Genomic DNA, 25626 nt, shown 5'->3' with positions numbered 1-25626 from the left:
TCAAAAAATAGGATGCATGATAATCAACTTCTCAAAGGACCTGAAATTTTCACTTTCGTTGTCTATATCTCAATAAAGCTTCAAATATAGTTGATAATAACGCAATAGATGGGATAAGGGTTTTGTTAACAATCGGTGAAGTCATGACATTCCAATAAAATGTTTGGTTTTTTGATTTCAGTCAGAGCTGGGTACAGTGGCACAAGCCTGTGAATCTCAGCGGACTATTAGGAAGACTAAAGGGCCAAGGTTAAGGTTCAAGGCTAGCCTGGGCTACATAGGGTTCAAGATAATTCTAAAGTAAATAAAACATCTCTGCCTCCAAAAACCAAGAGTTTAAATCAGCATGTTGACATTGCCATCTACAGGGCAGTCACTGACTTACAAGATAAATCAGGGCTATAGGCTATTCCTAAGGCATATCTCCTTAACCTCATGAAGACACTTACAGTATCTTCTTTTTGTTTATGGAGAAAACCTTTCTCCACGTAGTCCTAGATGTCCTGGAACTCACTCTGTAGACACAGCTGTCCTCAAACTCAGAGATCCACCTGCCCCTGCCGCCCAAGTGCTGGGATTAAAGCTGTATATCACCATACCTGATGACAGTAATAATTTTTTACTCTTATCAAAACACCAACAGGGCTGGAGAGATGGCTCAGCGGTTAAGAACACTAACTCCTCTTCCAGAGGTCCTGAGTTCAAATCCCAGCATCCACATGGTGGCTCACAACCATCTGTAATTAGATCTGATGTCCTCTTCTGGTGTGTCTAAAGATAGCTACAGTGTGCTTAAATATAATAAAACACCAACAGACAAATCTCTTGCTTACATATCTTCCCATTCCAATATTAACACTGACTCTAGGCAGATTTAAGACTACTCTGGGTCTAGGCAGAGCTTGATGGTGGTAGCAGCAGCTAAATTTGAGTGAAGAGGTAGCCCACAGAATGGGATGATATCTTTGTCAACTGTCTGACAAAGGATTAATATCCAGAATATATAAAGAACTCGAAAAACTGCAGCTGACATCTTTAATCTTGGCACCTGGGACGTAGAGGCAAGCAAATCTCCAAATTGGAGACCAGCCTGGTCTTCAGAGTTCCAGGATAGCCAGGGCTACGCTGAGAAGCCTAATCTCAAAACAAAACAAAACAAAAAACATACAAACAAAAGACCACTGCTCATCATATCCAAAAGTGACTTCAAAATCCTGAAATGAAACTGAAACGTTCTGCTTTGTGGACAGTGAATGGAAATATTTTCTACAGTCTCCACAGATGAGATTATATACCCATCTATCATTCATAAAGCACTGATATATCAGCAAAATAGCTGCAAATGTGGAGAATGTATTTCAATTTTGCATAGACACTAATTTTAACAAAATATACACATTGCTGTATATCACTAAGAAACACCACTAGACCAGTGTTAATTCAGAATTACCTTTAAACGAATATAATTTTAAATCTTTTCATGTTAAGCTCTGGTTTCAGTGTGGATACCCTATCTCTGAGCAACTACTAACGTTTATACTGCAGTATTTCCTAAGTCACTGCAGTGTTCTCCAAATGGTCTCTCAACTCAAAGTCCTAGCAATTCTGTGCCTATCAAGGCCCTACAGTCGCAGCCTGTGACAATGAATTCCTGCCAGGCTTCGCGGAGAGGGCAGGTCATTATTAACATCAGCATCTTCTGGGAGAGCATGGCCAGCACTGAAGAAACACCTCCGCCTTTGCACAAAGAGGGAGGAGCAGGGCCGGCACGAGCGGACCGGCTCCTTCCAGCCGCCTTCTTACAACCCTAGCCCTGAGGTCGCCCAGAGCGCCTCCCGATCCTCCGATGTCCAGGCCGCCTACAAGAGATGTCCTTGCGGGCCGCCGGAGTCTCCCGCCAGCGCTGAGACCTGAGGGCTCGCGCCCGGCGGGACGCCAAGGCGAGGCCCGGGACGCCCTTGGAGGTTAATCCGCTGGATCCGGGGCGGCGCTCAAGTGTGACCGACGCGGAGGCAGGTGACTACCGGGCTGGTCTCCCCAGGTGAGCGCCAGGCCCTGGGGGACCGGGAGGGATGGGGGACGCACCTGGCCCGGCCCCGCGGGAACCCGCTACTCACCCAGAGGCAGGACCAGAGACGACAGGGGAGCCTTAGCCCGGCCTCGCACAGGAAAGAAATGTGGCCGTGGAGAGAACGCTTCCGGGGGCTGGAGCCCCGCCCCTCTCCCCCACCGCACGGAGCATGCGCGATCCCTGCAGAGCCGGTGGCGTGCCAGCCAAGGCATGGCGACGCAGTGCGGAGCGAGCTACTTTCCCCAACCTACACCTTAGTACCCGCTGGGCCGATACATTCAGAAAGGTAGATAGGATGAACAGGGTGCTCCCCAAAGGGCTCTGAGTTCAACTTGAGAGACTCAGAAACTGAAATGGGAAAGACGCTTGACACATGAAATCCCTTGCTACTCTGGAGCAGTACGCAACCCTGACAGAGGAGCCTTTTACAGAAGGCAAAGAAATGCTTCCCTGGTTTGATAAACTTCCACCACCACCACCACCACCACCCCCCGCAGCAAGTCCTCTTGCTGCTGCTCAGACGCGCATGGCCTCACCATCTGCCTTTCGGTTTCTAGGGTGAGCTCACCCTGCTCCCCCATCTCTGTACTGATGACACCTGGAGGCGGCGCTTGAGAATCCACTGAACGCTTGAGCAGCCAGGCAGACCAGGGAGGTCTGGCAGTTGGGTCAGAATAGGGCATCTGGTGACAGGTTTTGCATATTGATGACTTTTTTTTTCCCCCTTCCTCTTGCGAAGTGAGGGACGTGACACCAAGGTTCCAAGGAACCGTATCTGAAAGCCAGCCCCTTCTGAATATATATACACTACTAAGGAACAAGAATAAATAGACACACTGCCCATAAACAAAAGGAGCATCATCACTTCAGATAAAGGCAGTGGGACTATGAAGGAATAAGACAGACTTCTTAAGACCTTTTTATATTCCTGGAGGAGGCAGTTTGTTTCGCTCTGTTGTCAGGATTATCTTTTAAGGCTAAAGAATTCTACAGTCAAGCTGGGATTGGTGTCACATGCCTGTTTTCCTAGCATTTGGGGTGGCTAAGCAAGGAGGATTGCTTTATTCTCTGGACCACATAAGTAACACACTGCTTCCTCCCTCTGCTGACAGTTATATTAGTAAACGATGTCAATAGCTGTGGAGAGACACAGCCCAGAAGTGCTGCCAGAGCCTGGAAAGTTCCTTGTTAAAGGACTTTACTGGGGTTCGATAGAAGAACACAATAAATGGAATGAATCGATATTAAAAAGAGTTTGGGTTTTTTTTGTTTTAATTTTAGACTGTTTTACCCAGCACAGTCTTGAGTGGTCCAACAATGGCTGTCCTGGAAGCTTCACAGTGCTGGAGGTAACATGCCTCAGCAGTCCAACAACACCACAAAGCTTTAAGGATTCCTGGAGAGCCACGACTAGTTATTAATCCGTGGGAAGAATCTGGATTCTCATCTCAGTGAAAGAGGCCAGAGGCAGCAATATCAACAATGGCAGAAACACTAGGTAACTCACCAGCACGTGAAAAAGCAAGCAAACTGAATGCAAATCCCTGGGATTCCCTTATGTGTGGGCCAATATCTGGGCTGCCCAATTTAGAATGAGCCTATCAGTTAGCCTAGTCAAGAGAATACCTCACAAGTATTCCTAGTGGCTTCTTGACCTTGTCAGTTCTGTTCGTTGACAGTACCACCACCACTGTCACTGGGTCCTCCCTTCAGGTAAAGTCAGATCCTTGACTATGCATCATCATGATCAATAACAACAACATACACACACAAAAAGTTAAGACAAAGTGTGTTTATTAGGTAGAGATAGGTGATAACACTTCTGCTCTAAGCCTGGGGACATGGGAGGTTCATAAGAGAGTATACATGATCAAGATAAATGTTGCTGCTTCTTTCCTTTCCAGTGGATTGCCTATCTCTGCTGTACCCAATGTTTTTTTTTTTTTGGTTTTTTTTTTTTTTTTTTTTTTTTTTTGGTTTTTCGAGACAGGGTTTCTCTGTATAGCTCTGGCTGTCCTGGAACTCACTTTGTAGACCAGGCTGGCCTCGAACTCAGAAATCCACCTGCCTCTGCCTCCCAAGTGCTGGGATTAAAGGCGTGCGCCACCACGCCCGGCTCCAATGTTTTAATTTAGGAAATTTCTTGCATCTGGGCCTTAAAAAATCAAATTACTGGTGGTGGCGCACGCCTTTAATCCCAACACTTGGGAAGCAGAGGCAGGCGGATTTCTGAGTTAGAGGCCAGCCTGGTCTACAGAGTGAGTTCCAGGACAGCCAGGGCTACACAGAGAAACCCTGTCTCAAAAACAAAACAAAACAAAAAAGTATCAAATTACTACCCAAAGGACACTCCATCCTACCACAAGGACAATTGCCCAACTGGTTCCATAGCAACTTTGTTCATCAGAGCCAGAAACTGGAAACAAACTAGATGTCTCTCAACATGAGAATGGATAAAGAAAATGTGATACGGGCTGGAGAGTTGGCTCAGTCTTTAGGAGCACTGACTGCTCTTCCATAGGTCCTGAGTTCAATTCCCAGTAACCACATGGTGGCTCACAACCGTCTGTAATGCTGTAATGGGATCCGATGCCATCTTCTGTAGTGTCTGAGGACAGTGACAGTGTACTCACATAGATAAAATAAATAAAATCTTTAAAAAATAAAAAAAAAGAAAACGTGGTACATTTACACAATGGAGTATTACTGCACTGTTTAAAAAATGACACCATGGAATTTGCAGGCAAATGGATGGAACTAGGAAAAAAAAAAAAAATATCCTGAGTGAGCTAACCCAGGCCCAGAAAGACAAACATGGTATGTACTCACGTATAAGCAGGAATTACCTGTTTTACCTGTTTGTAAAAGATAACCATGCTATAATCCACAGGCCCAGAGAGGCAAGGTGATAAGCAGAGATCAGGGGGTTGGGTCCCATGCATCTCCCTGGAAAGGTAAAATAGATTCTGTGAACAGACTGGGGGAAGGAGAGGATGAGAACAGGAAGGATCAGACAGAGAGGGGGTGGGGGGAGGCGGTACTGGGAAAGATAACTGGAATTTGGGGGCAATTAGCAGTGTGATACAGAAACCTACTGCAGTAGAAACTCCCTGGAATCTATGAGAGTGATCCTAGTGAAGACTCCTGGTAATGGGGGACACAGAGCCTAAACCAGCCATCTTCTCTTCTGTAACCTGGTAGTGGTACTGGGACACCAACACAGTCACAAAACCTTCAACTTAAAATTTGTCCTGCTCTGAAACACATTCTAGGGGAATGGTGGTGTAGAACATGTGGGAGTGGCCAACTTGCCACCCGTGTCACCACAAGAGGGAGCTCATGCCTAACAACTGCCCGAGGATGGCCAGGAACCAGAGGCTGGACAGCCCAGAGACCTAGGGTAGAACCAAAGCCAGACTGGCAAAAAGAAGAGGAAGAGAAGGAGGAGGAGGAGACGACGACCAAAAACACATCTCTGAGATAGTTCCTAATGATATTCTGCATATCCGGAGATTAGTAACTAACTCAATTACCATCAGAGAGGCTTCATCCAGCAACTGATAGGAGCAGATGCAGAGACCCACAGCAAATATTAAGCAGAGCTCAGGGAAATCCCAGAAGGGATGGGGCAAGGATCATAGGAAACAGAGGGGTTGAGGATACCATGAGAGCATGGCCCACAGAATCAACTAAGCAGGGCTCATAGGGACTCAGAGAGACTGAAGTGACAAACATGGATGCTGTATGGGTCTGGCTAGGTCCTCTGCATATATGTTATAGCTATGTAACTTGGCATTCTTGTGGTAGTCCTGACAGTGATGGTGAGAGGTGTCTGACTCATCTTCTCCTGGGACCCTTTGCCTCCTACTGGGTTGCCTCATTCAACCTTGGTATGATGTGCCTAGCCTTATTGTAATGTGTTAAGCCATGTTTGGCTGATACTTCTGGTAAGCCTGGTATTGTATTGTATTTTATTTTATTTTATTTTGTTGTTGTTTTGTTTTGTTTTGTTTTTGTTTTTCGAGACAGGGTTTCTCTGTGTAGTCTTTGCTGTCCTGGATCTCACTCCGTAGACCAGGCTAGCCTCGAACTCAGAAATCCGCCTGCTTCTGCCTCCCAAGTGCTGGGATTAAAGGCGTGCACCACCACGCCCGGCTCTGTTATTTTCTAATGGGAAATGGAGGAGGAGGACAAAGAGGACAAGGAGGATGAGGAAGACAAGGATGACAAGGATGACGAAGAGGAGAAGGAATGGTTCTGGAGGAGAGAGGGATTGGGAAGAGTGGAGGGAGGGAAACTTCTGTCAGGATGTAATGTATAAGAGAGTAATAATTTTTTTTAAGATATCAAATTACTGGCTTTCTACAAACCACAGGTCCCTTCCCAGAAGTTAAAAAAAAAAAAATCAATAGAGGGTCCTTAAGTCCAATTAGACGTGATTGGATGCCACCAAGATATGGATGCCACTACCATACTAAGAGTTACTGTGTCTTCCAGCTTTGTCCCTCAACAGAGGAATGGATACAGAAAATTTACACAATACATTTACACAATGGAGTACTACTCAGCTATTAAAAACAGTGAATTTATGAAATTCTTAGGCAAATGGATGTATCTGGAGGATATCATCCTGAGTGAAGTAACCCAATCACAAAAGAAGTCACTTGATGTGCACTCACTGATAAGTGGATATTAGCCCAGAAACCTAGAATACCCAAGATACAATTTGCAAAACACAAGAAAATCAAGAAGAAAGACCAACGCTTGGATACTTCATTCCTCCCTAGAATAGGGAATAAAATACCCATGGAAGGAGTTACAGAGACAAAGTTTGGAGCTAAGACAAAAGGATGGACCATCCAGAGACTGCCCCACCCGGGGGTCCATCCCATAATCAGCCACCAATCACAGACACTATTGCATATGCCAGCAAGATTTTGCTGAAAGGACCCTGATATAGTGTCCCTTGTGAGGCTATGCCAGTACCTGGCAAATACAGAACTGGATGCTTACAGTCATCTATAGGATGGAACACAGGGCCCCCCAATGGAGGAGCCAGAGAAAGTACCCAAGGAGTTGAAGGGGTCTGCAACCCTATAGGTGGAACAACAATATGAACTAATCAGTACCCCAGACCTTGTGTGTCTAGCTGCATATGCAGCAGAAGATGGCCTAGTCGGCCATCACTGGGAAGAGAGGCCCCTTGGTCTTGCAAACTTTATATGCCCTAGTACAGGGGAATGCCAGGGCCAAGAAGTGGGAGTGAATGGGTTGGGGGGAGGATGGGGGGTATAAGGGACTTTCAGGATAGTATTTGAAATGTAAATAAAGAAAATATCTAATAAAAAATAGAAAAAAAAGAGTTACTGTGCCTTGCTGGTTGTTTTTGTAGTTCATAGACATCACAGCTTGATAGGACTATTGCTTCTTTCCCCTTGGAAATTTTTTATTTTTAATTTTTTAAAGTTTTTCTTTTTTTGTTCAATTTTTTTATTAGATATTTTCTTCATTTACATTTCAAATGCTATCCTGAAAGTCCCCTATACCCTCCCCCACCCTAAAGTTTTTCAAGACAAGGTTTCTCTGTGTAGGCCTGGCTGTCCTAGAAGTCACTCTATAGACCAGGCTGGCTCCCAACTCACAGCGATCTGCCTACCTCTGTCTCCCAAGTGCTGGGATTAAACCCGTGCCACCACTGCCTGCCTTGTCCCTTGGAAGCTTGCATAACGCCTGTCTTCTGGTGTCAGGAAAGCCAGTCCTCAGTTCCAGCTTGGATCCTCAGTGTCATGGGCTCTTGGTGTCTTCAGCAATAGGGACTTAATTTTCAACCTCTAGGAGGCAACCTAAGATAACAAAAACGCCATGTAATGTTTTGGGAGTCTAGGGCTTCTTATGCCTGGATTGAGGGTTTTGATGGATATTCTATGGGTTTTACTGGAGCATTGTCAGCTCAGTTGGGAAAGTTTTATTTAAGCTATACCTATACGTATATCTATATTTATATCTATCTACATATTTGTATCTGTATATAGACTTATGTGTATTAAGTGTAATTTTAGGTTAAAAATAGTATGATTTTTTAATGGCTTTTTCCGAAATCTTTATTATTCTTTTAACTTTCTCCTTCCTTCTCTTTCTGTATGGACCCCCCTCCTTCCTCCCTCCTTAACAAAGCCCACCCTGGTCCTTTTTCGTTTCAATGGCTTCTGCAGTTTCTTCAAATTATATACTCACATATGAAGCTTTGGAGTTAGGAGCCACAGATGAGAGGAACATCAGACATCTGTCTGAATCCGGATTACTTTACTCAATAGGATCTTTTCAAGTTCTGTCCATTTACCTCCAGATTTCATTTTACCTATAGCTGAATAGTACTCCATCGTGTATACGGACCACCTTTCCATTGCCCGTTCCTCAGTTGAAGGGCATTTAGGTTGTTTCCATTTCCTAGCTATTGTGATGAACACAGCTGAGCAAGTATCTGTGGGATAGGATGCCAGGTCCTCTGGGCCAATGCCAAGAAGTGGTGTAGATGGGTCAGATGGTAGATTTACTTCTAGCCACATTTATTTTCAGAGTGGCCATACCAGTTTGCAATATCACTAATACTAAATGGGGTTCCCTTTTCCTCATACCCTCTCTACAATTTGTTGCTAATAAAACAAATAATGTTTGTTTGATTATATACTAGGAGAGCAATTCCTGATCGTTTCCTGGTCCCATTGGATTGGAGGACTTTTTCCCATCCTTAATTTTAAAGTGGCACCTATCTTTAAAGCTGAGTTTCTTTCCTTTTTCTTTTAAAGATTTATTTATTTATTTATTTATTATATGTAAGTACACTGTAGCTGTCTTCAGACACTCCAGAAGAGGGTGTCAGATCTTGTTAGGGATGGTTGTGAGCCACCATGTGGTTGCTAGGATTTGAACTCAGGACCTTCAGAAGAGCGGTCAGTGTTCTTAATCACCATCTCTCCAGCCCCTAAAGCTGAGTTTCTTATAGACAACAGAAAGATGGACTTGGTATCTTGACCCATTCAGCAGGCTTATGTCTTTTGATTGAATAATTAAAACATTAATATTTAAGGTTATTGTTGAGAAGTGTATGCTGATTACAGTCATTGTGGTGGTTATTGTTGTTGCCATCCATGTTCTAAGAGTTTCTTTGTGTTCCCTTAATTATAGCTTTTTTTCTTTTCTTTTCTACCATCCCTCAGTTATGCTTATTCCTCTCTTCAGTCTGAAATTTTGCTTTTGAGATTTTATTTAGGGCTGGTCTCTGGATAGGAATTGTTTTAGCCTGTTTGGCTCATAGAAAGTTTCTCTTACTACTTGGACTATGGCAGACAGTTTTGCTAGGTATCATAGTCTACGTTGGTAGTTGTGGCCTTTTAGAATTTGGGGTACATCTAGAAGCCAGTCTCTTCTTGCTCTTAAAGTTTCTAAGAAATCAGCTGTGACTCTTGGATTTTTTTTTCTATACATGACATGTGCTTCACCCCACCCCCAAGCAGCTTTCAACACACTTCCTTGTTTGATTCTGCACACTTTGTGTTTTAGCTCTAACATTCTATGAAGATTTTCTTTTCTGGTCTTATCTATTTGGTGTTTTGTATGCTTCTTGTCTCTGTATGGGTGTGTCTTTCCTCAGTTTATGGACATTTTCTCCTGTAATCTTGAAGAAGATCTGGTCTGTACCATTGACCTGGGATTATTTTCCATCATCTATGAAGTCCTAGGATGGGAAGGTTTGTCCTTTTCATAGTATCCTGCATGTTCCTTTCCTGATTTTTATTTTGTTTTGTTTTTTAATTTTTTCATACTCCTTACTTGTTTGATCTATTTATACTTTATTCTTGAGTTCTGAACTTTCTCTGTAGATCATGCTGGCCTCAGTATCACAGAGATCTGCATGTCTCTGCTTCCTGAGTGCTGGGATTAAAGGTATTCACCACTACCACCTGGCTCTTTTTTTTTTTTAAAGAAAAATTTTAATTTTTTTTAATTCTGGTTTTGGATGTTTTGAGACAGTGTTTCTCTGTCCAGGAACATGCTCTGTAGAATAAGCTGGCCTCATCTCACACTCAGAAATCTGCCTGCTTCTGCCCCCCAGGTGCTGGAATTAAAGTAATGGGCATCACACCAAACTTCTGAGTATTTCCTTCTCTTCCTCCTCCCCTCCCCCTCCCCACTTCCCCCTCCCCCTCTTCCTCCTCTTCTTTTCTTGCTGTTGTTTAAATTTTATTTATTTATATATTTTATTGTTTTGTTTTTTTTTAATGTGGGAGTGTAGGAATGCAGGAGTGCTCTGTCTGCACTATACTTACATGCCAGAAGAGGGCATCAAATCCCTTTATAGATGTTTGTGAGCCACCATGTGGTTGCTGGGAATTGAACTCAGGACCTCTGGAAGAACATCCAGTGTTCTTAACTTCTGAGCCATATCTCCAGCCCTAAGCATTGATTTTATTCCTTAGATATTTTCTTTATTTAAAATTCAAGTATCTCCTTTCCCAGTTTCTACCAACTTCTGGAAATCCCCTATCCCATCCTCCCTCCTCCTGCTTCTATGAGGGTGTTCCTCCACTCTCCTACCCACTCCCATCTCCCTGCCCTTGATTCCCTTACACTGGGGCATCTATCAAGCCTTCATAGGACTAAGGACCTCAGCATTGATTTTTTGTTTGTTTGCTTGTTTGTTTGTTTGTTTTTCGAGACAGGGTTTCTCTGTATAGCCCTGGCTGTCCTGGAACTCACTTTGTAGACCAGGCTGGCCTCAAACTCAGAAATCCACCTGCCTCTACATTCCAAGTGCTGGGATTAAAGACGTGCACACCACCACCTGGCCAGCATTGATTCTTAATATTATTTAGTGCATTCTCTTTTTAAGTTCATTGAGTCAGTTTTTATTTGTTTTTAATGTTCTTCAAACTCCTTGAGTTACTTGAGTTTATGATTGCTCTTTTAAGCTGTGTGTCCTGGGATTCTTTTTAGGTGAATTTCATTGGAGAACATTTCTATAAGACTGATAGGTTTCGAGGAGGGGGTTACTTTCATATTATGTTATTTACGTATTTATTTTTGTGGTGAGATCTTGCCACTTGCACTTCTTTTGTTGGCTCTGTGTCTGATATGAACACAGCTAGTAGAAACATAGCACAGAATTTACCTGCTGGGTTAGACTGGAAGTTTGCATATGGTTTAGGTGGGTTGAAGGCCGGTGGACATAGGGGCTGTGTTGGCATTCAGGATGGGTTTTCTGGTCTCAAGCTTGGAGTTTGGGGTAGTGTCAGAAGGGATGTCCTAACTAGGTCAGGGTACTAGATGTGGGGTTTGGGCTAGATCTAGGAGCTGGGGAAGGTACAGGAAAAGGAAGAAAGGGTCAGGTGGACTCACCCTGTTAGAACATGCTTCAATGGGTATAGGACCAGGCTTGCAGAGAGATTGGATTTGGCCCTGTAGGTTGTGGGTGGGTTTCCTATGCCTGGATTTTTACATTTGACAGACAGGAAAAGTCTCTGTAAGAAATAATTCTGAAAAAAAAAAAAAAAAAAAAAAAAGAAATAATTCTGCCAGCGGGTAGTGGTGGTGCATGCCATTAATCCCAGCACTTGGGAGTCAGAGACAGGTAGATTTCTGAGTTTGAGGTCAGAAGAAGAAGAAGGAAGAAGAAGAGGAAGAAGAAGAAGAAGAAGAAGAAGAAGAAGAAGAAGAAGAAGAAGAAGAAGAAGAAGAAGAAGAAGAAGAAGAAGGAGAAGAAAGTTCTGCCTTAAGCAGTCCAGACAAACATGTAAGATGATTCTCAGATGAGTTTAAACCATAGCTTGAGAAAGTATGCCCTGGTGAGAACTTTAGTTGTATTTCTGCAAAAATCTTTACCACCAGAGTCCCAAAGGCCAACTGTCAGTAATCCAACTAAGATAAAAACATCTGAACAAGGGCTGGTGAGATGGCTCAGCAGGTAAGAGCACCCGACTGCTCTTCCAAAGGTCCTTAGTTCAAATCTCAGCAACCACATGGTGGCTCACAACCATCCCTAACAAGATCTGACTCCCTCTTCTGGTGTGTCTGAAGACAGCTACAGTGTACTTACATATAATAAATAAATCTTAAAAAAAAAAAGGGGGGGTTGGGGATTTAGCTCAGTGGGCGCAAGGCCCTGGGTTCGGTCCTCAGCTCTGGAAAAAAAAAATCTGAACAAGCTGGATATGAGGGCTCAGCCTGCAATACCATCAGTGTCAGAGAAGGTCACCAAGAAGACCACCGTGAAGCCAGCCCTTACTACTATTCAGTCTCAAAACAGAGAAGGGGAGGGGAGGAGAAAGCGCGGGGGGGGGGGGGAGGGGGCGGAAGTGGGGGGGAGGGGGATGAAACCACCAACCCGGAACACTCTTTCCATAGTTTTCATGATAAAACTTGGAGTAAAATCCCTTTGGAAGGAAAAAAATCATCCAGAAATCTTTACAAAAGCAAACACACGCCAAAGCTGAGTCTATTCATCGCTCACTGGGGTTCACTTGACAGGGGCTTAGGAAGAAAGACTGGAAGTTCACATACGTGAAATCATACAGCAGTAATTATGTCACTACAATCGTTACTTAGTAACCATGGTTCATATAAAACTACTATAGCGGGCTGGCAAGGTGGCTCAGCTGGTAAGAGCACTGACTGCTCTTTCAAAGGTCCTGAGTTCAAATCCCAGCAACTACATGGTGGCTCACAACCACCCGTAATGAGATCTGACGCCCTTTTCTGATACATCTGAAGGGAGCTAGCAGAGGTCCTAAAATTCAATCCCCAACAACCAGATGAAGGCTCACAACCATCTGTACAGCTACAGTGCACTCACATACATAAAATAAATCTTTTTTAAAAAACTGCTATAGTATAGAAAATAATCATCTTAATTAGTTTTGACAAGGGAAATTAAATAGGTATGGGCAAATAATTAAAATGGAGGAAGAATATGAAGCCATCCCTAAAGCCAAGGGGGTGATCAAGGGAGACAAAATTGAAATCTTTCTCTCCCATAGTAATGGTAAGATGGAATCTAGGCAAACACACTGGAAAACAACACTCTCAGAAGATTGAAATAACTAGGAAGGTGAGTTCCACTTTATGAAGAGCACAGAGAGTTTAAAAGATAGCAGCAAAGTTAAGAAAGCATATTGTTGTAAATTCACTTTCCTTGCCTTTGTGTTTTTAAAACACAGTACATAATTTTCAAAGTGCATAAGGTGAATTATGTAATCTCCTCACATTAGTAGAATAGACTAGTACTAACTCACAGTAACCGGACTTTTCTTCATAACCCCTTTCTCGGTCCGTGCTGCTGACTGTTTCTCTTTCTTAGCTCCTTCTACCCAAAACCACTTTTCTAGAACCTAAGTATTTATTTTAGATCTACAATATTTTGTTCACCTTTCATATATTACTCAAACTCTACTGTTCAAATGGTACTATTGTGGATGACGCCGGACTGATGACCAAAAACAAAAAAAAAAAAAAAGTGTCAAGCTAACAACAGCCTCATTAGCAATTTCAAGACATAGACAAAAGATTAACTGCCTTAGGATTCTTTTGAGACTTCTTAAATGCCTTTCCACTCGGGTTTGTAAATGGGGGAGGAGGTGAGAAAGATTGGATAAGAATAACAAAGGGGGGATTCTTTAGCCAAAATGAAGGAACCACAGTTGAAGTGTTCTCTCCTGCAACAACAGATTGATCGATGAGGCGTAAAACAAGGCCAGATGCTGGGGTTCCAGGATACACTTGACTTCCCATCTTTTATAACCTGGAACAGCTTTGGCTGTAAGTAGGTCACTCGCTTGCTCTCATTTACCTGATTCTAAGAAAATGCCTAGGAAAGCTTTGGAAAAGAGCAGGGACTAGTGTTTTGCATTTTAAAAATCAAGCTTGAGAAAACCCTAAGGCTCATCCCCAGCCAAGCACAGCCTTCTCTGTCTTCGGCGGTGTAACTGGTAACCTTGAAGGAGTTGCGAAATAAATTTAAATGGACAAGAAGTCTGAGATTTTATAAATGAAAGTTCTCTCCGGCTGTGCCTATTCCATTCCTGTCTACAGTCCGTATAGTACTCAACTCAAGAAACTATATGTGGAATCTGCATCTTCTCATCGGATGTGAATTCTAAAAGCAAAGGTGCCTAGAGGGAAGAAGGGGTTTTTAAGCCTTTTTATTGCTTTTTTTTTCAAATCTGGAATATTTAATTGGGCTTCTCAGGTCCCATTCCAGTGGACTTAACCGATGATGGAGCAAGAGGGAAGGAAGGGAGATAGTCCGGGGATAAGGCCTTACCATAGCATTAACCGTAAGAAAGCTGACTCAGCAGGATGGATCTGCTCATGGTAACTTCTTAAAAAGTAGTCCTGTCAGGGCCAGTTTTGATATGTACAGAATTTAAGAACATTAGATTGATAGATAGCCCTGGGTTTGAACCTACATCAGGGTGACTTTGGGCTTCTGCTCACAGGCCTCAGTTTTCCCACATGTATGCACCACTGATTTGCACTGAGAAGTAAATGATACAATCCATATGCAATGTAAAGCAGGAGCAGGGGTGTCTCTGACAATGTCACCTGCCTTTGGGACCCTTTCCCCCGGGGCTGTCCGCGCCTAGATGCACCCAATCTTACTGCAATAGATACGCCAAGCCTGGTTGATGTCCATAGGGAAGGCCTCCCCTTTTCTGAAGAGAAAGGGAGAAGTGGGGGGAGGGGAAGGGAGGAGGAAAACTTGGAGGAGAGGGGAACTGTGGCTGGGATAAAAGGTAAATTAATTAGTTAAAAAAAAAAAAAAAACCACGCCGGGCGTGGTGGCGCACGCCTTTAATCCCAGCACTCGGGAGGCAGAGGCAGGCGGATTTCTGAGTTCGAGGCCAGCCTGGTCTACAAAGTGAGTGCCAGGACAGCCAGGGCTACACAGAGAAACCCTGTCTCGAAAAACAAAAAAAGGGGGCTGGTGAGATGGCTCAGTGGGTAAGAGCACCCGACTGCTCTTCCGAAGGTCCAGAGTTCAAATCCCAGCAACCACATGGTGGCTCACAACCATCCGTAACGAGATCTGGCGCCCTCTTCTGGAGTGTCTGAAGACAGCTACAGTGTGCTTATGTATAATAAATAAATAAAAAAGAAAAAGAGAGAATCCGACTTTAAAATGATACTTTAAAAAAAAAAGTTAACCAAAAGAAACCAAACCAAACAACAACAACAACAATGAAACACTAAAAACAAAGCAAAATAAAAATGTAAAAATCAATGCCTGTCATTTAGCAGGTGACCAAAGTCTGTGCTGGTGTGTCATCTCACAGACCGCATGGTCATTATGTGATGACGTTAATATTCCCTCATTCTCTGAAGTGTATAAGGAGAGTCATACACCTCTGATTTTACATGAGGACATGACCCCTTACACGTTTCAATTTTGGCATCCTGTCTGCAACATTAAGGCCTGGTTTATGAAGGGACCATACACTGTTCCTGTGACCTCTTAGTTCATTATCTTTTTTGTTTGTTTGTTTGTTTTTGGTTTTTTGAGACAGGGTTTCTCTGTATAGCCCTGGCTGTCCTGGAACTCACTCTGTAGACTAGGCTGGCCTCGAACTCAGAAATCTGCTTGCCTCTGCCTCCCAAGTGCTGGGATTAAAGGCGTGCATCACCACGCCCGGTTTTAGTTCATTATCTTCAATGTTTATCTTCCCCTCTTCCCATGTCTTACTGATCAGTTGGCTGTACAGTAGTGAGAATAGTTATTTTTAAACCTATAAAATTTGATCTCCGTGACCCTAGGGTAAATTTAAAATATTAATCTGGGTGTGGGAACTCATAACTGAAACACAAGGGGCTGAGGTAGTAGGATTTTTCAGGAGGTTGTGGCCAGTCTGGGTTACAAAATGAATTCTAGGCTAGTTTGGGCTATAGAGACTTGCCTCAAACAAACTCACTCTAAAATTAATTGAAAAGTTGATCAATTCATGAGAATAACTGTGGCTCTTTCTCAGTCTATTGTCAGTGCTGGCTCTGGTTATTAATAGCTATTTATTGGCTGAACAGCCCTTGTTCTCACAGAGTTCTAAAGACATATGTACAAGAAGAATGTCTTTAGACTTAACTTTAGTTGGTTTATTCTTTTTTAAGCTGGGGTGTGTCCCTGATAAAAATTGAATATTTGCTTAGGGGGAAGTTACATAATTTCTTGTACTAATAAAAAAAATTAGTTTAGCAGATGAGAGCATGCCCCTAAACCAGATGGTGATTTAGGATGGAATACCTTGCCTGTCATCCTTTTCTCTGCAAACCACAGCCATCTTTTCTACCTTCATTAGTGTTGTTATTCACATAAAAGTTAATTCACTGACGCTCAAGACATTTACTAAAACATTGGCTTGTGGATATGACACCTGCATCTATATTCAAGTCCACATATGTCTGCAAGAGAATGGAGGCTAGCTGTCACCACGGGGTATCCTCTATCACTCTCCACCTTATTTTCTGAGACAAGGCATTTCTGTGAGCCCAGAGATCACTGACTTAGCTGGCGTGGGAGCTGAGCTTCCGGAGGCTCCTTGGCTCCACCTCTCAGCACAGGGTTTGCAGGTGCTGGCCCCTACTGCACTACGTGGGGTCTGGGTGAGGGGGAGGAGAGGATGTAAGCTCAGGGCCTCGTTTTTTGCGTTGCAGGCACTTCACCCACTGATGGAAACATTCAAGATTTAAGATGCTTTTCTGGCGAGAAAGGGAACGAGAGAGATACACACAAAGACAGATAGACAGACGGACAGACAGAGATTGATTCAACAATGAATGCATTTCTTCCACAGGCAAAACCAAGGGCAGAGTTGACTAATTTCAGGCATAGAAAGCCCTGCTGGGCCTTCTCTTTTCGCCACAGGGAACCGGCAGCCACGCACTGGCAAGCCAAGCTTATAATCGGCACCCCTCCCCACTTCTATTGTCATTGTTTCTGGATCAGGGGAATAAAACAGAAGGACGCGAGGAGAAAGACAAAAGGCAAAGCCTGGGACTTGAGTTACAAAACTGCAGGAAACCAACCCACTAAATTGGCAGAGCTGAAAGCCCCATTCAGCTTCAAAATAGTGCACCTGATTGAGTTTCACAAACCCTTCTACCTTCCTGCCTCCTGCTTGCTGAGTTTAAATACCTACCCAAAGGCAGAGGCATGCTCACGCCCTCTTCTTTGCGTCCCGTTCCGGAGTTCTCCGATTGAAGAGGAACCAGAAAAGGGGAGGGGTGGTGGGTAAAAGAGGTTGAGGCTGACTCAACTGTTTTCTTCCCCGAGGAGCTTTGTAAAGAGCTGAAAAGATGCTAGAGTCTTAGCCACCTAACAGCTGCTTCTCTCTAGGTCTCCTCCAGACTCTGTTGGTCTCTAGCCCACCTCTGTTCCAGCCCTATGCTTGGATGTCTTGGAAATAAATTTGTCAGCCAGTTTCGCTGCATGTTATCAAAATGCTTACAATTACAGTGTTTTAGTTTAATGGATAATTTCTTCCTTCGGTAAATAAACCAAGAACGGCGGTACTTGAACACACACTCACAACCCCCATTAAAAAGTCTCCGCAAATACGTTATATGCTCCTCATTCCATAGGAGGTAGGCTCTGTGGCTGTGGCGCGCGCGCGTGTGCTTGTGCGTGTTCTGTTGGGAACTGAATCCTTGTGAATTCAAGGTGAGCGCTAGCTACACAGTGAGACCTTGTTTCAAGTTAGAAAAGAAAAGTTGTCATGGGCCATCTTTCCCCTTGAGAAACATCCTGCAGTAGGGTTTGAGAAATGATTAGACGAGACTTGGTTGTGTATCTAGGGAGAAGAATTTTTAATCTTAGATTCTCAGGGTTGAAAGAAATATTAAATGTTCTTGAATTTTCATCCAAAGCTAGTATAGAATCGCAGTAAGTGTGTGTTTTATAAAAAGATAGAGAAAAGCCAGGAATATGTTTGAGGGAGGCTCAGTCATGGTGTGGGGGGAAGGGGTGCCTCTGAGGGCCCTTGCTGAGGCATCCCTTCCCTCTAAGGTACCAGTCACAGGACAGTATAGTATAGAATAGAGTTTATTTAGGGCATGGGGAGGTGAGTAGAGACAGAGAAAGTGGGGGGAGGGGGTCCATGAACTCGTGGAGAGAGAAGGGGAGGGAAACAGAGAGGGGGGAAGAGGGTAAGGGAGGAGGAGCAAGAGAAGGAAGAGAAGAGAAGAGAAGAGAAGAGAAGAGAAGAGAAGAGAAGAGAAGAGAAGAGAAGAGAGCAAGAGAGTGAGGACGGGGCAAGAAGCCCCTTTTATAGTGAGTGAATCAGGAATAACTGGTTATCGCCAGATAACTGTGAGGCAGAGCCTAGACAAAATGTCAACAGTAAGAATGTGTGCCTCGAGCCGGGCGTGGTGGCCCACGCCTTTAATCCCAGCACTCAGGAGGCAGAGGCAGGCGAATTTCTGAGTTCGAGGAGGCCAGCCTGGTCTACAGAGTGAGTTCCAGGACAGCCAGGGCTACAGAGAAACCTTGTCTCGGGGGGGGGGGGGGGAAAAAAAGTGTGCCTCAGGGTTGAGGACATAATAGCTTGGTGGTAGGCACTTGCCTAGCATCCTTGAGATCCCAAGTTCTGTCCCCAGTCCCCTTAAAAAGATACGTGCCTGTGCACATTGTAACAGTCAGTTAGAAAACATAGATCAAATCATAACTCTCCCAAATGCTTTCTTTACATTTGAGGCTAATTAATTTTACCTCTCTGAAGATGAATTCTGTCATCTATAAACTGCCAATAGCATCTATACTCTAGGTTTTGTGAAAGAATTGACCATAGTGTATGTAAAGGAACTGGAACACACAATTCCGTCCTCTATAAAATGCGTATAGCATCTACGTTATAGGTTTTGTGATAGGGTCGAGGATAATGTATTAAGGGAACTGGAGCACACGCACTATGCATTAGGAAACTATTGTGATCATAGCATCCCGCAAGCAGCCATGGACACTCGACATTCTTGGTGGTGTGGAAGTCACTTCCTACCCTAGCAAACCACTGCATGTTCAGAGGATGATGCTTGCGTGTGGGTTCTGCTTACAGATTCTGACTCTTTCCCCTACAGAACTTTATTCACTACTCTCAGTCTTCCTAGTGAAGCTACACAGATACAGATGCAGCTAGATTGTGAATCTAGACTGCAGGGCACGCTTAAGGACTGGGTGACCGGTATGAACACTATAGATTTGGGAGCATGATCTAGGCTCCAACTAGCTTTCTTTTCACGGTCACGGGGGAGTTCCATGGTTGTTGGATTTGTTGTCAGTTAGTGTGTATTTCCTTTCTTCACCAGAGAGGAGAGAGAGAGACAGAGACAGAGAGCAAAAACTTGGTTGCACACTGTACCTTTAAGTTTAAGTTTGGGGACGGGGCTATAAATGCAGAGCCTTTCAACTAAAGCTTTATTATAGCAATTGATAAACTCAATAAAAAGTTTCTGGTTGTATGAAGATATCTGGGCACCGAATCCATTATAAGGTTAGATAGGGGCCTGGAAAGTAGTGTGATTGACAGGATACTTATCTAACATTGCATATGGGCCGACCACCCGAGTGAATGCTTTATATATATTAACTTGGCAAATTCTCGTAACCCTAGGCACTAAGTAATACAACCATTCTCAGATAAAGAAATGAAAATGATTATCATTGCCTTACTAAATAGTAAATGTCTGTCCTAGTTTGCTTTCTGTTGCTGTGATAAATACCATGGCATACCAAGAGCAGCTTGGGGAGGAAAGGGTTTATTTCATCTGACAGGTTACAGTCCATGGAGGGACTCCAAGGCAGGAACTCAAGGTGGTAGAGCATGAAACAGAAACGATCCATTGAGGAAAACGCTTCTCAGCTTGGTTCCAGGCTAATTGTTCAGTTCCCACCCACCCACCCTTTTTTATTAATGGTTTTTCGAGACAGGGTTTCTCTGTGTAGCCCTGGCTGTCCTGGAACTCCATTCTGTAGACCAGGCTGGCCTTGAACTCAGAAATCTGCCTGCCTCTGCCTCCCGAGTGCTGGGATTAAAGGCATGTGCCACCACTGCCCAGCAGTGGTTGTATTCTTGACACATCTCAGAGCACAGACCCTCAATCAGATTGGCCCGCAGGCTTGTCTGTGAGATGATGTAAGAGAGCCCAGCCCACTCCTCCATGGGCTCTCATCTTTGGCCGTTTAAGAAGGGAAACTGAAGCCAGGCGTGGTGGCACACACCTTTAATTCCAGCACTCGGGAGGCAGAGGTGGGTGAATTTCTGAGTTCCAGGCCAGCCTGGGCTACACAGAGAAACCCTGTCTCGAAAAACAAAACAAAACAAAACAAAACAAAAAAAGAATACAACCACTAATATTAGCCTTCACAGTACCATGGCAGGACTTTAACCAGGCAGTCTCAGTCCAGAGTCTGCATCTGACTCATTGTACCTTGTTCCTGTCAAAACTCAATCCATATACTGTCACTGGCCCTTTAAAAGAAGTATGGTAAATGAGGGCTTAAAAGCTCTCTACATTGATTTTATAAAAGCACTATCATCAGAAGTTATCCTTTTAAAGTTACTTGTGTGTGTATGTGCATTTGTTTTTGTTTTTTGTTTTGTTTTGTTTTGTTTTTGGCTTTTGGAGACAGGATTTCTCTGTGTAGCCCTGGCTGTCCTGGAACTCACTTTGTAGACCAGGCTGGCCTCGAACTCAGAAATCTGCCTGCCTCTGCCTCCCGAGTGCTGCGATTAAAGGTGTGGGCCACCACGCCCGGCTGTGTATGTGCATTTGTGTGAGTGTGTGTATGTGTGTGAGTGTGTGTGTGAGTGTGTGTGCGTGTGTGTGTGTGTGTGAGTGAGTGTGTGTGAGTGTGCGCGCGCGCGTGTGTGTGAGTGTGTGTGTGTATGTGTGTGAGTGTGCGTGAGTGTGAGTGTGTGCATGTGTGTGTTGTATAAGTGTGCCACAGCTTGTGTATGGAGACCAGAAGACAAGTCTGTGGAGTGTTTCTCTCCTGTCACCTTTATGTAGGATCCAGGAATCATACTCAGGCTGTCAGCTTGCATGGCGAGTGCTTTTACTTATGGAGCCATCTCACTGGCTCTCGAGTTGCCATGGATATGATGTAGAAGAGCACAAAATGTTGACTGGAAATAATATCTAACTCCTTTGCCGGGGGGAATAGGCTTCTAGATTGCTGCATTTCACATTACAGCTATGTAACTGTGAAGAATTAGTGCCTTCCAATTTTGGTGTGCTCATACAGATTTCTTCAGAAATTCATGCCTAATATTAAAACTACCACACATGTTTGGTGATAAACATAGTGGATAAAGGCACTTGACACCAAATCTGAGGACTGATTTTGATTCCTGGTAGGATAGAACCAACTCTCTGGTGTATTCTTTTTTTTTTTTTTTTTTTGGTTTTTCGAGACAGGGTTTCTCTGTGTAGCCCTGGCTGTCCTGGAACTCACTTTGTAGACCAGGCTGGCCTCGAACTCGGAAATCTGCCTGCCTCTGCCTCCCGAGTGCTGGGATTAAAGGCGTGCGCCACCACGCCCGGCTTCTCTGGTGTATTCTTCTGGCTACTCGATGAGCTCTGTGTATAGCTGCCTTCCCCTCAATTCACACAGTATATATATTTATTTTGTGGTGGTTTGAATATACTTGGCTCAGGGAGTGGCTCTATTTGGAGGTATGGCCTTAGAGGATGTGTGTCACTATGAGATTGGGCTTGGAGACCCTCCTCTTAGCTGCCAGGAAGCTAATCTGCTCTTGGCTTTCTTTGGATAAAAAGGTAGAACTCTAAGCTCCTCTAGCACCATGCCAATCTGGACACTGCCATGCTTCCTACCATGATGATAAACCTGGGAGCCAGCCCCAATGACATGTCCTTATAACAGTTCCCTTGGAGGGCTGGTGAGATGACTCAGATGACTCATAGATTAAGAGCACTGACTGCTTTTCCAGAGGTCCTGAGTTCAATTCCTAGCAACCACATGGTGGCTCACAACTGTTTGTAATGGGATCCCATGCCTTCTTCTGGTCTGTCTGAGGACAGCTACAATATATTCATAGAAAGAAAGGAAGAAAGAAAGAAAGAAAGAAAGAAAGAAAGAAAGAAAGAAAGAAAGAAAGAAAGAAAGCTTTTTTTAAAAGTTAGAGGGCTGGTGAGATGGCTCAGTGGGTAAGAGCACCTGACTGCTCTTCCAAAGGTCCGGAGTTCAAAGTTCAAATCCCAGCAATCACATGGCGACTCACAACCATCTGTAACGAGAGATCTGACTCCCTCTTCTGGAGTGTCAAAAAAAAAAAAAAAAAAAAGCTGAAGATGGACTTTGTAATGTGTAAGAATCACCCAGGTGGTACTGGTCTTGCCATGTTTTGCACATAGAGAAGAGTTTATAGGACATGGGTCTCTCCACCATGTGGATTCTGGGAATGAAACTTGGGTTGTCAGGCTTGGCAGCAAGTGTCTTTACCTACTGAGCCATCTTGCCAGCCCTCAGATCTATCTAACTATCTATCTATCTATCTATCTATCTATCTATCTATCTATCTGTTTTGAATTAATTTACCACTTGGTTGATCTTCAGTCCCCTTGATTGATTTGCTCCATGTTTCCCTGTAATAATAAATGGTAAGTGAGCTAGGTCCCATTGGGGTCTATTGCTTTTTCCTTTATATCTTTGAGAAGCTTTAATCAAAGAGAAGATATGGTTAGGAGCCCACAGTCCACTTCTTTCACATAATATAATAAATGAGAGTAGTTTTGAGTACTTACCATTGACATAAAGGAAAATAAAGAAGTTTGCTTATCTTCTACAGATAATAGTTTTAAATAAATTCATTATCTAGTGATGTTTGTCACAGGCTGGCCTAAAATCCACTTTGTGGCCAAGGATGACCATGGATCCCATGTTAGCCTCCTCCAAGTGCTAGGGTGACAAGTTTATACTTCCATGCCCAGTTTACAACACAAAAAAATCCTTGACCACACTGAGGCGACTCTAGAGTCGGTGAGTAATACTATACTGGAAGAATCATTTAGTGGCACGTGCAAGGCCCAGAGCTCAGTCCTCAGCACAGTCACAGCAGGACACACCCTCCTAATTGGAGGGGAACTGTGGAGTTGTACTAGAACCTGGATAGAGAACCTTATCTCAGTGGCTTGAAGGCTCTAGTACACTGAGCTTTGACACCTAGGCGATCTCTGTGTTAGACTCTCTGCTCTCATTAGGCAAACGTATCTTTCTTCCCAACCACCTCTTTCATCTCCTCTGCTTCCTTTTCCTCTCTTCCTTACAGTGCTCTCATGTGTGAGCTAGGCTTGAGGAAGCTGCCTACCCTCAGTCTAGTACCTCTCTTTCTCTGTCCTTTCCTGAAGCTTGTACTTCCTTTCCTGCTCTGTAATGTCCCCCCGGGTCATACTTCACCTTTGCCACTATTGCCCAGAGGACACAGATTAACTGCTGACTCACTTGGAAACAAAAAGGTTATTGCTGATCCCAGTTGGTGACTAAGAACACTAGTTACTGTACGGTTTTCCATGTTAGAGTTTGATTAAGCTTTTGCATTGTTGCAAGCTAATTGGGACGAGAGCGAAATTAAATAGATGATTTGTCTACTTCCATATTACAGATTTTTTTGTGTGTGTGTTTTTGTTTTTTTGTTTTTGGAGACAGGGTAACAGTGTATAAGATAAGGGTGGCCTCAAACTTGGGGTAGTCCTTTTGCCTCTGTGTCCACAAAGCTGGGATTTCAGACATGTGCCTTCACACCTGCCTTCATCTAAAGGGAAATTGAAGAAGTAGAAAATAACTTCATCAATATGTTAGACTGAAAGAGTTGTCCTCTTGAATACAAATAGACCTTCACATTCTGGAGGGTTTTAGTTTTTGTTTTTTTTTTATCGTAGCAGCTGAGAAGAACCTATAAAATTTAGCTTGTAATTAATAAATACATGTAATTCCCCTCCCCCTTTTAGGAAACAGAGTATCAAGTAAGCCTGACACTTCCTCTGTTGATAATTCCTTTAGAAAACAAAAGATGGAAATATTGATTAAGGTCCTTCCAGAAAACTTCTCATATTGAGTATAGGAAGACAAGGTTATGAAATATGGCTTGATCATGTAAAGAGACATAAGGATGGCTTTTCTTTAGGACCATCTCTCTCTCTCTCTCTCTTTAAAAGATTTATTTATTTATTATATAAATACATTGTAGCTGTCTTCAGGCACACCAGAAGAGGGCATCAGATCTCATTACAGATGGTTGTGAGTCACCATGTTATTTTTGGGAATTGAACTCAGGTCCTCTGGAAGAGCAGTCAGTACTCTTAACTGCTGAGCCATCTCTCCAGCCCTTAGGACCATATCTTATCCAGCTGATAAGTTACATTTACACATTTAAGCTTTGTATTTGAAAAAAAGGATAGTCATGGAGTTTATACTGATCTGAGGTCTAGATTGGTGGTTCACACCTTTAATCCCAGGAAGCAGAGACGGGTGGATCTCTATGAGTACCAGGCCAGCCTGCTCTGCATAGTGAGTTTGATAACATCCAGAAATACATGTAAAGACCCTTTCTTAAAACAAACAAACCCCAAACAAACAAAGAAACAAATAACAGCAAAACCAACAACTGGTCTGAGCATTTGTCTGACATGTAAAAACTGGTAGGCACTGGGAGACACGCAAGTACTGACATTTATACGTGTTTTCTTTAAGAAAACCTAATAGAAGTACAAACAGCTTCTTTGACGTAAACATGAAAAATTAGTAATTGTCAGGGCTTAAACTAGCTGGCAAGGATAACGTTTTGATTCTAAATGTTGCTATACCTTCTGAAGGAGTCCGGTTGTCGGGAAGCCTACGCCGGTTGGCTTTTTGCACTCTTCAGCGAGGACTAGCATCCTTCTGGCTTGCAGGGGACAGACACCAGGAGCTATCTAGTTCATACGGGAGGTAACATTTGATGCGACTATCAATTAGAATTTTGAGCGGGTGGGAGAAGAGGTTGTGGGTATTCTTGCTCATGTCACAATGCTGGACATGATTGTGACGTAAGAGAAGCATCCAGCATGTGAATGTGATTGGACTGTCCTTTGAGACACCAACCCTGGATTCCAGAGGCAAAAGCAACTCACTTAAGCCCTTAACTGAGACACTAATCTGCTTAAGACAGTTTTAATAAAAGACAAAACTGTCTTTAAGGCTGTGTAAGTGGGAGTGCATGCCTTTATTCTTAGCATTTGGAAGGCAGAGGCAGGCAGATCTCTGATTTTGAGGCCAACCTGATCTACAGAGTTTCAGGACAGCCAGAGCTACACAGAATAACCCTGTCTCAAAAAAAAACAAACAAAATTGTCTTCAAGATGTTTTTATTCTAATATCTTAAAGGGCCTTATTTCTTTTTTTATTTTTATTTATTTATTTTATGTATGTGAGTACACTGTAGCTGTCTTCAGACACACCAGAAGAGGGCATCAGATCCTGTTACAGATGGTTGTGAGCCACCATGTGGTTGCTGGGAATT

The 25626-nt window shown here is 43.5% G+C and overlaps 1 protein-coding gene across 3 annotated transcripts in view; it reads right to left on the bottom strand.

Annotated features, from left to right (window-relative positions):
• Atad1 (ATPase family AAA domain containing 1) overlaps nucleotides 1-25013 on the bottom strand; it is a 61004-nt gene extending 35991 nt beyond the window's left edge. Inside the window, exon 1 of one of the 3 annotated variants that reach the window (XM_021152111.3) lies at nucleotides 24932-25013. The gene's annotated coding sequence lies outside the window, so the exon portion shown is untranslated. Of the gene's footprint in view, nucleotides 1-1450; nucleotides 1959-2117; nucleotides 2217-24931 lie in introns of those variants that run through there. The other 2 variants (XM_021152107.3, XM_085834255.1) reach the window with 2 other exon arrangements.
• Nucleotides 25014-25626: the final 613 nt, after the last annotated feature.

The sequence above is a fragment of the Mus caroli genome, unplaced genomic scaffold (genome assembly GCF_978045245.1).
Source record: "Mus caroli unplaced genomic scaffold, Mus_caroli_1 scaffold_20, whole genome shotgun sequence".
Classification (NCBI taxonomy): domain Eukaryota; kingdom Metazoa; phylum Chordata; class Mammalia; order Rodentia; family Muridae; genus Mus; species Mus caroli.
The sequence above is the reverse complement of the archived record's forward strand: the minus strand, read 5'-3'. Positions and strand labels throughout refer to the sequence as shown.